This window comes from Salminus brasiliensis, chromosome 14, assembly GCF_030463535.1.
Source record: "Salminus brasiliensis chromosome 14, fSalBra1.hap2, whole genome shotgun sequence".
Taxonomy (NCBI): domain Eukaryota; kingdom Metazoa; phylum Chordata; class Actinopteri; order Characiformes; family Bryconidae; genus Salminus; species Salminus brasiliensis.
Genome location: NC_132891.1, coordinates 23,861,075 through 23,874,463, shown reverse-complemented (window position 1 = coordinate 23,874,463; position 13,389 = coordinate 23,861,075). Strand labels below are relative to the sequence as shown.

The 13,389-nt window shown below is 41.1% G+C and overlaps 1 non-coding gene across 1 annotated transcript; it reads left to right on the top strand.

Annotated features, from left to right (window-relative positions):
- The first annotated feature begins 12,355 nt into the window (after positions 1–12,355).
- Positions 12,356–12,457, top strand: LOC140534974 (U6 spliceosomal RNA). The gene has a single exon (XR_011977514.1). It is a non-coding gene; the product is annotated as a U6 spliceosomal RNA (small nuclear RNA).
- Positions 12,458–13,389: the final 932 nt, after the last annotated feature.

The following is a 13,389-nucleotide window of genomic DNA, read 5'->3' as shown; positions in this document are numbered from 1 at the left end:
CTGCAAGTGTGTAACAGGTAGGTCATCATTCAGTTTCTATACATGTATTGACTTTCTTTGTTTGTCTTACAGGTTTTTCAGACAGCCTGACCACCTCCCTCCCTTCCTGATGGTGGATCTGTCCTTCTAGGGTCTGTGCATCTGCAACTGTGTGTGAGTTGCTACTATCTGTCTGCAAGTGTGTAACAGGTTGGTGATCATTCATTTTCTATACATGTATTGACTTTCTTTTTTCTGTTACAGGTTCTCAAGAAGTCCATCAACCTCTTCTTCTCCCTGAAGGTGTATCCTTCTAACAAATATTCTCATCTGTAACTGTCTGTGGTTCGCTAACCATCATTCTGCAACTCTGTAACAGGTAAGTGATCATTCAGTGTCTATACACATATTGCCTTTTTGATGTCTTACAGGCTTTCAGGACCAATGGCTCCCCCCTTCCTGATGGTCCATACAGTCAACAAGGTTCTGTCCATTGCAACTGTGTGTGGCTCGCTATTAATCTGTCTGCAAGTGTGTAACAGGTAGGTCATCATTCAGTTTCTATACATTTATTGACTTTCTTTGTTTGTCTTACAGGTTTTTCGGAAAGCATGACCGCCTCCCTCCCTTCCTGATGGAGGATCTGTCCTTCAAGAGTCTGTGCATCTGCAACTGTGTGTGAGTTGCTACTATCTGTCTGCAAGTGTGTAACAGGTTGGTGATCATTCAGTTTCTATACATGTATTGACTTTCTTTTTTCTGTTACAGGTTCTCAAGAAGTCCATCAACCTTCTTCTCCCTGAAGGTGTATCCTTCTAACAAATATTCTCATCTGTAACTGTCTGTGGTTCGCTAACCATCATTCTGCAACTCTGTAACAGGTAAGTGATCATTCAGTGTCTATACATGTATTGCCTTTTTGTTGTCTTACAGGCTTTCAGAACCAACGGCTCCCACCTTCCTCATGTTGCACACAGAAGACAACAGTCTGTCTATTGCAACTATTTGTGGCTTGCTATTAATCTGTCTGCAAGTGTGTAACAGGTAGGTCATCATTCAGTTTCTATACATGTATTGACTTTCTTTGTTTGTCTTACAGGTTTTACGGAGAGCATTACCGCCTCCCTCCCTTCCTGATGGAGGATTTGTCCTTCAAGGGTCTGTGCATCTGCAACTGTGTGTTGCTCGCTATTAATCTGTCTGCAAGTGTGTAACAGGTAGGTCATCATTCAGTTTCTATACATGTATTGACTTTCTTTGTTTGTCTTACAGGTTTTACGGACAGCATGACCGCCTCCCTCCCTTCCTGATGGAGGATCTGTCCTTCAAGGGTCTGTGCATCTGCAACTGTGTGTGGCTCGCTATTAATCTGTCTGCAAGTGTGTAACAGGTAGGTCATCATTCAGTTTCTATACATGTATTGACTTTTTTTTTTGTTACAGGTTCTCAAGAAGTTCATCAACCTCTTGTTCTCCCTGAAGTTGTATCCTTCTAACAAATATTTTCATCTGTAACTGTGTGTGGTTCGCTGTCCATCATTCTGCAACTCTGTAACAGGTAAGTGATCATTCAGTGTCTCTATACATGTATTGCCTTTTTCTTGTCTTACAGGCTTTCAGGACCAATGGCTCCCCACTTCCTGATGTTGCATACAGCCAACAAGGGACTGTCCATTGCAACTGTGTGTGACTCGCTACTATCTGTCTGCAAGTGTGTAACAGATAAGTCATCATTCAGTTTCTGTACATGTATTGACATTCTTTGTTTGTCTTACAGGTTTTTCAGACAGCATGACTGCCTCCCTCCGTTCCTGATGTTGGATCTGTCCTTCAAGGGTCTGTGCATCTTCAACTATGTGTGAGTCGCTACTATCTGTCTGCAAGTGTGTAACAGGTTGGTGATCATTCAGTTTCTATACATGTATTGACTTTCTTTTTTCTGTTACAGGTTCTCAAGAAGTCCATCAACCTTCTTCTCCCTGAAGGTGTATCCTTCTAACAAATATTCTCATCTGTAACTGTCTGTGGTTCGCTAACCATCATTCTGCAACTCTGTAACAGGTAAGTGATCATTCAGTGTCTATACATGTATTGCCTTTTTGTTGTCTTACAGGCTTTCAGAACCAACGGCTCCCACCTTCCTCATGTTGCACACAGACAACAACGGTCTGTCCATTGCAACTATTTGTGGCTTGCTATTAATCTGTCTGCAAGTGTGTAACAGGTAGGTCATCATTCAGTTTCTATACATGTATTGACTTTCTTTGTTTGTCTTACAGGTTTTACGGACAGCATGACCGCCTCCCTCCCTTCCTGATGGAGGATTTGTCCTTCAAGGGTCTGTGCATCTGCAGCTGTGTGTTGCTCGCTATTAATCTGTTTGCAATTGTGTAACAGGTAGGTCATCATTCAGTTTCTATACATGTATTGACTTTCTTTGTTTGTCTTACAGGTTTTTCAGACAGCATGACTGCCTCCCTCCGTTCCTGATGGTGGATCTGTCCTTCAAGGGTCTGTACATCTGCAACTGTTTGTGGATCGCTATTAATCTGTCTGCAAGTTTGTAACAGGTTGGTGATCATTCAGTTTCTATACATGTATTGACTTTCTTTGTTTGTCTTACAGGTTTTACGGACAGCATGACCGCCTCCCTCCCTTCCTGATGGAGGATCTGTTCTTCGAGGGTCTGTGCATCTGCAACTGTGTGTGAGTTGCTACTATCTGTCTGCAAGTGTGTAACAGGTTGGTGATCATTCAGTTTCTATACATGTATTGACTTTTTTTTTTCTGTTACAGGTTCTCAAGAAGTCCATCAACCATCTTCTCCCTGAAGGTGTATCCTTCTAACAAATATTCTCATCTGTAACTGTCTGTGGTTCGCTAACCATCATTCTGCAACTCTGTAACAGGTAAGTGATCATTCAGTGTCTATACATGTATTGCCTTTTTGTTGTCTTACAGGCTTTCAGAACCAATGGCTCCCACCTTCCTCATGTTGCACACAGACAACAACGGTCTGTCCATTGCAACTGTTTGTGGCTTGCTATTAATCTGTCTGCAAGTGTGTAACAGGTAGGTCATCATTCAGTTTCTATACATGTATTGACTTTCTTACTTTGTCTTATAGGTTTTACGGACAGCATGACCGCCTCCCTCCCTTCCTGATGGAGGATTTGTCCTTCAAGGGTCTGTGCATCTGCAACTGTGTGTGGCTCGTTATTAATCTGTCTGCAAGTGTGTAACAGGAAGGTCATCATTCAGTTTCTATACATGTATTGAGTTTCTTTGTTTGTCTTACAGGTTTTACGGACAGCATGACCGCCTCCCTCCCTTCCTGATGGAGGATCTGTCCTTCGAGGGTCTGTGCATCTGCAACTGTTTGTGGTTCGCTATTAATCTGTCTGCAAGTGTGTAACACGTAGGTCATCATTCAGTTTCTATACATGTATTGACTTTCTTTGTTTGTCTTACAGGTTTTACGGACCGCATGACCGCCTCCCTCCCTTCCTGATGGAGGATTTGTCCTTCAAGGGTCTGTGCATCTGCAGCTGTGTGTTGCTCGCTATTAATCTGTTTGCAATTGTGTAACAGGTAGGTCATCATTCAGTTTCTATACATGTATTGACTTTCTTTGTTTGTCTTACAGGTTTTACGGACAGCATGACCGCCTCCCTCCCTTCCTGATGGAGGATCTGTCCTTCGAGGGTCTATGCATCTGCAAATGTTTGTGGTTCGCTATTAATCTGTCTGCAAGTGTGTAACAGGTAGGTCATCATTTAGTTTCTATACATGTATTGACTTTCTTTGTTTGTCTTACAGGTTTTACGGACAGCATGATCGCCTCCCTCCCTTCCTGATGGAGGATCTGTCCTTCAAGGGTCTGTGCATCTGCAACTGTGTGTGGCTCGCTATTAATCTGTCTGCAAGTGTGTAACAGGTTGGTGATCATTCAGTTTCTATACATGTATTGACTTTCTTTTTTGTGTTACAGATTCTCAAGAAGTTCATCAACCTCTTCTTCTCCCTGAAGGTGTATCCTCCAAATATTTTAATCTGTAACTGTGTGAGGTTTGATGTTCATCATTCTGCAACTCTGTAACAGGTAAGTGATCGTTCAGTGTCTGTACATGTATTGCCTTTTTGTTGTCTTACAGGCTTTCAGAACCAACGGCTCCCACCTTCTTGATGTTGCACACAGACAACAACGGTCTGTCCATTGCAACTGTTTGTGGCTTGCTATTAATCTGGCTGCAAGTGTGTAACAGGTAGGTCATCATTTTGTTTCTATACATGTATTGACTTTCTTTGTTTGTCTTACAGGTTTTACGGACAGCATGATCGCCTCCCTACCTTCCTGATGGAGGATCTGTCCTTCAAGGGTCTGTGCATCTGCAACTGTGTGTGGCTCGCTATTAATCTGTCTGCAAGTGTGTAACAGGTTGGTGATCATTCAGTTTCTATACATGTATTGACTTTCTTTTTTGTGTTACAGATTCTCAAGAAGTTCATTAACCTCTTCTTCTCCCTGAAGGTGTATCCTATAAATATTTTAATCTGTAACTGTGTGAGGTTTGATGTTCATCATTCTGCAACTCTGTAACAGGTAAGTGATTGTTCAGTGTCTATACATGTATTGCCTTTTTGTTGTCTTACAGACTTTCAGGACCAGTGGCCCTCCCCTTCCTGATGGTCCATACAGTCAACAAGGGTCTGTCCATTGCAACTGTGTGTGGCTCGCTATTAATCTGTCTGCAAGTGTGTAACAGGTAGGTCATTATTCAGTTTCTATACATGTATTGACTTTCTTTGTTTGTCTTACAGGTTTTTCAGACAGCATGACCGCCTCCCTCCCTTCCTGATGGAGGATCTGTCCTTCAAGGGTCTGTGCAGCTGCAACTGTGTGTGGCTCGCTATTAATCTGTCTGCAAGTGTGTAACAGGTAGGTCATCATTCAGTTTCTATACATGTATTGACTTTCTTTGTTTGTCTTACAGGTTTTACGGACAGCATGACCGCCTCCCTCCCTTCCTGATGGAGGATCTGTCCTTCAAGGGTCTGTGCATCTGCAACTGTGTGTGGCTAGCTATTAATCTGTCTGCAAGTGTGTAACAGGTAGGTCATCATTCAGTTTCTATACATGTATTGACTTTCTTTTTTGTGTTACACATTCTCAAGAAGTTCATCAACCTCTTGTTCTCCCTGAAGTTGTGTCCTTCTTACAGATATTTTCATCTGTAACTGTGTGTGGTTAGCTGTCCATCATTCTGCAACTCTGTAACAGGTAAGTGATCATTCAGTGTCTATACATGTATTGCCTTTTTGATGTCTTACAGGCTTTCAGGACCAGTGGCCCTCCCCTTCCTGATGGTCCATACAGTCAACAAGGGTCTGTCCATTGCAACTGTGAGTGGCTCGCTATTAATCTGTCTGCAAGTGTGTAACAGGTAGGTCATTATTCAGTTTCTATACATGTATTGACTTTCTTTGTTTGTCTTACAGGTTTTTCAGACAGCATGACCGCCTCCCTCGCTTCCTGATGGAGGATCTGTCCTTCAAGGGTCTGTGCATCTGCAACTGTGTGTGGCTCGCTATTAATCTGTCTGCAAGTGTGTAACAGGTAGGTGATCATTCAGTTTCTATACATGTATTGCCTTTTTGTTGTCTTACAGGCTTTCAGGACCAATGGCTCCCACCTTCCTGATGGTGCATACAGTCAACAAGTCTCTGTCCAGTGCAACTGTGTGTGGCTCGCTATCAATCTGTCTGCAAGTGTGTAACAGGTAGGTGATCATTCAGTTTCTATACATGTATTGCCTTTTTGTTGTCTTACAGGCTTTCAAGACCAATGGCTCCCCCCTTCCTGATGGTGCATTCGCTGTCCATCATTCTGCAACTCTGTAACAGGTAAGTAATCATTCAGTGTCTATACATGTATTGCCTTTCTTTTTTGTGTTACAGGTTCTGAAGAAGTCCATCAACCTCTTCTTCTCCCTGAAGGTGTATCCTTCTAACAAATACATTTTCATCTGCAACTGTGTATGGTTCGCTGTCCATCATTCTGCAACTCTGTAACAGGTAAGTGATCATTCAGTCTATATACATGTATTGCCTTTTTGTTGTCTTACAGGCTTTCAAGACCAATGGCTCCCCCTTTCCTGATGGTCCATTGCAACTGTGTGTGACTCGCTATCAATCTGTCTGCAAGTGTGTAACCGGTTGGTGATCATTCAGTTTCTATACATGTATTGACATTCTTTGTTTGTCTTACAGGTTTTTCGGACAGCATGACCGCCTCCCTCCCTTCCTGATGGTGGATCTGTCCTTCAAGGGTCTGAGCATCTGAAACTATGTGTGAGTCGCTACTACCTGTCTGCAAGTGTGTAACAGGTTGGTGATCATTCAGTTTCTATACATGTATTGACTTTCTTTTTTGAGTTACAGGTCCTCAAGAAGTCCATCAACCTCTTGTTCTCCCTGAAGTTGTGTCGTTCTAACAAATATTTTCATCTGTAACTGTATGTGGTTCGCTGTCCATCATTCTGCAACTCTGTAACATCTAAGTGATCATTCAGTGTCTATACATGTATTGCCTTTTTGTTGTCTTACAGGCTTTCAGGACCAATGGCTCCCACCTTCCTGATGGTGCATACAGTCAAAAAGTGTCTGTCCATTGCAACTGTGTGTGGCTCGCTATCAATCTGTCTGCAAGTGTGTAACAGGTAGGTGATCATTCAGTTTGTATACATGTATTGCCTTTTTGTTGTCTTTCAGGCTTTTAAGACCAAAGGCTCCCCCCTTCCTGATGGTGCATTCAGCCAACAAGTGTCTGTCCATTGCAACTGTGTGTGGCTCGCTATCTATCTGTCTGCAAGTGTGTAAGAGGTAGGTGGTCATTCAGTTTCTATACATGTATTTTCTTTTTTTTGTCTTACATGTTCATGACCCCATGAGCCCCTCCCTCCCTGACCATGCATCCAGCCACCACAGTCTGTCCATCTGCAGCTGTCTTGCTCGCTGTCTATTGTTCTGCAACTGCGTTAGAGTTAAGTGATCTTACAGTTTCAAAACCCGTATTGACTTTATTTGTTGTCTTACAGGTTCTGAGGATGTCATTATCCCCTCCCTCCTTGATGGTGCATCTGTCCATCAAGGGTCCATCCATCTTCACCTGTGTATGGCTCACTGTCTATCTGTGTGCAACTGTCTAACAGGTAGGTGATCCCCATCCTGATGGTAGATGTGGCCAACAAGGGTCTGTCCTTCTGCAACTGTTTGTTTTTTGCTTTATATCGGTCTGCTTCTGTGTAACACATAGGTGATCATAACGTTTCTATATATGTATTTTCATTTTTTTTTGTGTTACAGGTTCATACCCCCCCCCCACGTAATGGTGGATCCCAGCAACAAGGTTCAGACTGTTGTCAGTCCACCCACTGCTCCTGACTCAGTCCCAGTGATGAGCTCCATTGGTAGAGAGACCTCACTTCTGGTTTTGTGGTGGACCCTCTGCTCAGAACTCCATTAGGACATCTCCATTCCTACAGCCTGCAGCTAGGCCGAGAAATTAAGCAGCGCCTGTGCGAGGAGTGCAGCTGTCCCACTCGGAGTATGGAGGTCCAGATCGCAGAGGTCTTCAGCTCACCAACTGGGACAAGCTTCGCCCCTCACTTTGAACTGGACACAAGCAGAGAGCCACTGCCTAAGCAGCCCAAGAGGAAAAGAAGGAGGCGAAGACACTGAGATCAGGAAAAGCAGCAAACATGACTTTTAACTCCTTTTTACTATTTTAACTACTTTTCTTCTTCTTCTTTATCTTTTTATTATTATTATTATTATTATTATTATTATTATTATTGTTATTATTATTGTTGTGTACTTTTTTCCCTCATAACTGATGTACTGTCATGAACTTTGGCACAGAAATGTGCAATTGTGAAATATAAGATTAATAATAGAACTGTAAATTTTACATTAGGGTTCACACCTTAATCTATAAACCTAGCTCTTTGTTACTTTTTTTTAACTTTTTATTTATTCTATTTATTGTTTTGTGTATTTTTCTCTTTTAGTATAATACTTGTTAACGGTCTGTTTTTTTTTGTTACATGTCATACTTGTGTTGCTCTCACCAAGTAAAATTGTAACATAGTTGGCGGAATAAAGAGATTCTGAGATTTGGGGTTTACTGTGTAAAGTGGTCTGTTTTCATCTATTTCCAGAGGTGAAAAGTAACATTCCAAATTCTTTTATTACAGTAGTTGTAATAATGTATGAGGACATCACATATTTGGGTCTAGGTCATCTTCATTCATCTTTAATCAATTTCAAATGCATTAATAAAAGTCGATTAATCATCAGCTGCCAACAATGCCTCCCAAAACCTGTTAAATCTCTACTTTTTCAAACTGAGGATTAAATCTAATTAAATCTAAACTGGTTTATGCTGGTCTGGTTTGCTAGTGTATGCTATTTTTTTCTAGAAGGGCAGTTTCTCAAAGGTTTATAGTCTTTGCGATGCTCTTATACTATAACACCTGCTGGTGCGAGGTGCGTTCCACTGATGTGTCTCTGTGCATTTTCACCAATTAAATAGTAAATAAGCCTGTAAAAGAATTGATTGTCCATAAAATACTCTTATGAATTATTCACACTGGATTATGAATTCTTTCTAGAAAACAAGCAGTACATTCTATTACACCAAATACAATAATAAGTAATAAATACAATAAATGAAAGTCTAAATTAACTAAAATAATGACAATCACTTGTTAGTGTTACTTTTATGGTAATAGAAGGGAAGTGGTATTTTGAGGAAACAATATTTTGTAGACAACAGTAAACAATTATTTAATATTTAAATTTACTTTTGGTATTATATTATAAATGGATTATTCTATTATATATTTTCATTATGTAATATAACATTATAATATTGTTTTTATAAGCACAGTCTATACTTACCTGAAATATCGAGAGTCTCAACACCCAACTGAATGACATGTGGAAGAAGCGCCATGTAGCGATTATTATATGTCACTAACAGCTTCCTTGTATAAAGACTCAGCGCTTCTAGGTGTAAGTAGGTCAGACGGGCCGGTGCCGCGACACCTCTACCCCCCCCCCCCAACTGTCCCATTGGTTAAAATATTGCACATGATAAATTGCCCATCTTCACACAGCTGTCATACTTATATGCCAGATTAAAATTTATGGAAAGATATTAATTGATCTTTACTGAGATGTTTTTATCTGAATAAAGTTTTGCTTTTATCATTTATAAATTATAATTTTGAACAGCTTCATATGGTCTATATGAAGCTGTTCAAAATTGTAATTTATAAATGATTCATCATTTTTATACAGATAACAGCTCTCACTGGAACACAGAACAGAGGAAAACAACTCAACACACTTTTAATCAACAATTATAAGACTTCAGTGGTTTCAGTGGTTAAAAATATTTGAATGTTTTTTCTGGTCTTTCAGGTCTTTTAATATTTAATTACTAAAGCAGAAGAAATCCTTACATTAATTAATAAGAAAAAAATGTAATTGTAATTGTTTTGAACTCCAAAGCGTCTGAACAAAAGACATCTAAAATACAAGAGGGTCTCTGGTAATTCTTGTTCCTCCAGCAGCAGCAGAGTCACTGGGTCAAACGAAACGAGCCTCTCATTTCTTTTATGATTGATACAGTCAGTTACAGATTCTGGCCGCTAGACGGCGACAAAGCGCCAATTACACGGGTGTTACTCCAGCAAGGGCAGACATATGTTTGTCGTAGCATCTCTGCTCGTTTCTGGTAAACATGTTATTTATAACTATATATTCAGTGCCAGCATTTAATAATTGAAAAACATCTGTTAAAAGCCATCACTGTTAATACATTTAAATTCATGTAAAATCATTGATTGAATAATTCAATATCAGTATAATTTAAAAATGTTAAAAATGATAAACACTGTGAGGGGAAAATACAGCGCTGATGTAATGTGGTTAAGTGACCAGCAGATGGCAAATATACCGTTTAATATCAGACTGAGTTAAACCTGTGTTAAAAGACCAGCAGCTGGAAAGCTCCAGTAGAAATCCTGATTTAATGATCATATAAATGATCAGGACAGACGAAGAGGTTCGTTAAGCAGGGTGACCAGACGCCCTCTTTTTACCGGACATGTTCTCTATTTGGGATGTGAAAAACGTGTGCGCATTTATTTCACATCTGTGTCTCTTTCTACAGTCACTACTCAGTCTGTGTGCGGATTTATACACTGGAGTTTAATATTAGAGAACAACACACAATTTCCTAAATGTCAAGGTCACAATGTAGTCCTATGTGAATTTGTCCTAACAGGAGTGAGCAGTATTTTAAACATATTTCATGAGTTGCATATATTCTAATGCACAGTATAAAAACGTAAATGAGGTTTTTGAAAAAGAACACTGATCAAAATTAGAGAACACTCTCAGACACCTGCAAATTGTTGGTGTTAATCTGGCACGTGGTGCTAATTTCCTTAATTATCTGACAAACCCTATTTAACTGGCAGCAAAACTTTCCTGTTTTCACTGACTTTGCAAGATGGAAAGCCGTTCCAAAGTGACTGAAACCCTCCGTCAGCAGGTTGTCAAGATGAAGGCCAAAAGGGTGACCCTATCAGCCATAGCAAGAGAAGTTGGTCATTCCAAGTCTGTGATTTCTAGAATACTGCATCTTTACAACACCACAAACTCATTCAAGTCCCCCTAGAAGGCTGGTCGTCCACGAAAGACAAATGCAAGAGAGGACAGGATAATGCGGAGAATCTCCATGGGCAATCGGTTCAACACTGCAGCTGGAATTGCTCACCAGTTCAACGTTTACAAGCATTTGGACTGAAATCCCACTCTGCAGTGACCAAACCTCTCATTAGCAGAAAGAATCAAAAGGCTATATTAACCTTTGCTGAGGAGCATGTTGTGTGGACAGAGGAAAAGTGTTCCAGAGTTCACTTTAGTGATGAAAGCAAGTTTCATTTATTTGGGTCTGATAGGAAACATTATGTTCGTTGACAAGCTGGGGAAAGACTGAACCCAAAGTGTGTAAAGAAGTCAGTGAAAGGTGGAGGAGGAAATGTAATGGGTTGTGGAATGTTTTCAGCAGCAGGAGTTGGGCCTCTCATATAGCTACATGGCAGAGAGAATGCAAGTGTGTATCAGAACCTTCTTCAACAACACGTGGTTCCTTCCTTGCATTTGTCACTCAATCAGCCAGCAATTTTCATGCGTGACAATGCCCCCTGTCACACAGCAAAACGGGTAAAGCAGTTCCTTGAAACTGAAAACATTGAAACAATGAATGGCCAGCTCAGAATCCTGATCTAAACCCAATAGAAAACCTCTGGAAAACCCTTGGTGATAAAGTTATGGCCAAGAAACCCACTACAGTCACCGAACTGTGGAAGAAACTGCAAGAAGAGTGGACCAAAATCACACCAGAGCAGAGTGAGAGACTAGTGATGTCCTGTGGCCACATATGTGCTGAAGTCATTCAGAGCACATGGCTGTACACTTCCTACTGACTGTTGTAACCTTCAGAAAATGTAGTTGTAATCTTTCTCTGTGCTACAGTCATTGCTGTTCTCTAATTTTGATTATTGTGTTTTTTGTGAAATAAAGATTTGTTGTTGAATACTTTGGTTATTTTGTTAAACGCTGTTCTAGTGGTATGGTATATCCCTAACAAAAATCCTTCAAATGTTGACCAATGAAGATTGCATTATTTCTGCAAAAATCAAGTGTTCATACATTGTTCTCTAATTTTGATTTCCAGTGTACAGCTTTAAACACGCCTGTTGAAGCACACTTTTAATAATCGATTATTATCAATTTTATAGATTCGATGTAGCAGCTCTAATGCAGACATTTCCTCCAAGTCAGCCGTTTTGTAGGTGCTATTGTCCTTCTAAAGCTGTACTGGTCTGCAGAGGAATGATTTCTTGAATTCTGAAACTAAAATTCAAATGTTTAATTATTATTATTAATTATTTTGCACAGTTTAAAATATTACTATTTATTTTTACATATAAGTTGACCATTTCTGTACAAGATATTAAGGTTGCATAGAGGCCAAACCTTAATCCACTGCATTCAACCGATACTCACTGTCATGCTGGCTAAGCTAGACATGGACGGGTGAACACTCGCAGGGACGGTGCGATGCATGATAACGTTTTAATTAAATAAACAGGGGAAAACACAAGAGTGCAGCAATAACAGAGAGGGATAAACAAGACAAACGTGACAAACTAATGCGGGCAAAACCTGAAGGCCACCTGAGGCTCGTAGGCAGCCAGGGAGCAACGCGAGGCTGGGCCAACCTAACGGAGGGGGGAAGCTTGCTACGGCAGCACATATACTAAAATTGGAACGATACAGAGAAGATTAGCATGGCCCTGCGCAAGGATGACACGCAAAATCGTGAAGCGTCCAATCTTTTTGTGGGGGCAGTGGTGGCTCAGCGGTTAGAGCGCCGGGATATCGATAACAGGGTTGTGGGTTCGATTCCCGGGCTCGGCAAGCTGCCACTGTTGGTCCCTTGAGCAAGGCCCTTTACCCTCTCTGCTCCCCGGGCGCTGGAGTTGGCTGCCCACCGCTCTGGGTGTGTGTGTGTGTACTCACTGCCCCTAACACATGTGTGCATGTGAGTGTGTGTTCACTACCAAATGGGTTAAATGCGGAGGACACATTTGTGTACACTGTACAGTGACAAATACGTGCACCTTTAGGTACAGGAACCCAAACCGCGCTCGTCAGGCGCTGATAAACTTACGTGACTAGAGTGCAAGGAAACCGGACGCCGACTCTTACTGGCGACCAACCAGTGAACCAGACAGCGAACTCCTTCTGAATCAGCTCCGATAGAGCATACACTACCGAAACCCGTAGACTCTCCTAGAAGTCTCATGAACGTGAGGCCAACATAACGCTTGACGTCGCAAGAGTAATTCTCGGCCAAGACCTTGGCGTTTGCTCCCCTTTTGTACCCCAGCTCTCAGGTGACCCAAATCAGAACATGATAACAGGAGTGTCAACGTAAAAGTCCTTGAACATGAAGCCTGTAGACTCAACATGAAGTCTGACACTCAATTCATAATCAATGCTAAACGAGTCTGCTTTCACTAAAGCTTTCTCTTCTTTTAAGCATATCATGAGTTTTAACTCTTTAAACAGTTTAAGAACTAGAGCTCAAGCTGTACGCACCTCTCCTCAGCCATTCCGCAGAAGACTGGTGTTCTGCCGATTTGTGCTACCCATCCAAATGTGATCTGCGCAAGCGCGGACCCACAATCCACCAACAAATGCTTTCATGTGTTTTTTATGATAAATCTGTTTTTCTCACGTGCAAAATACAATCTCAGCAGACATGTAG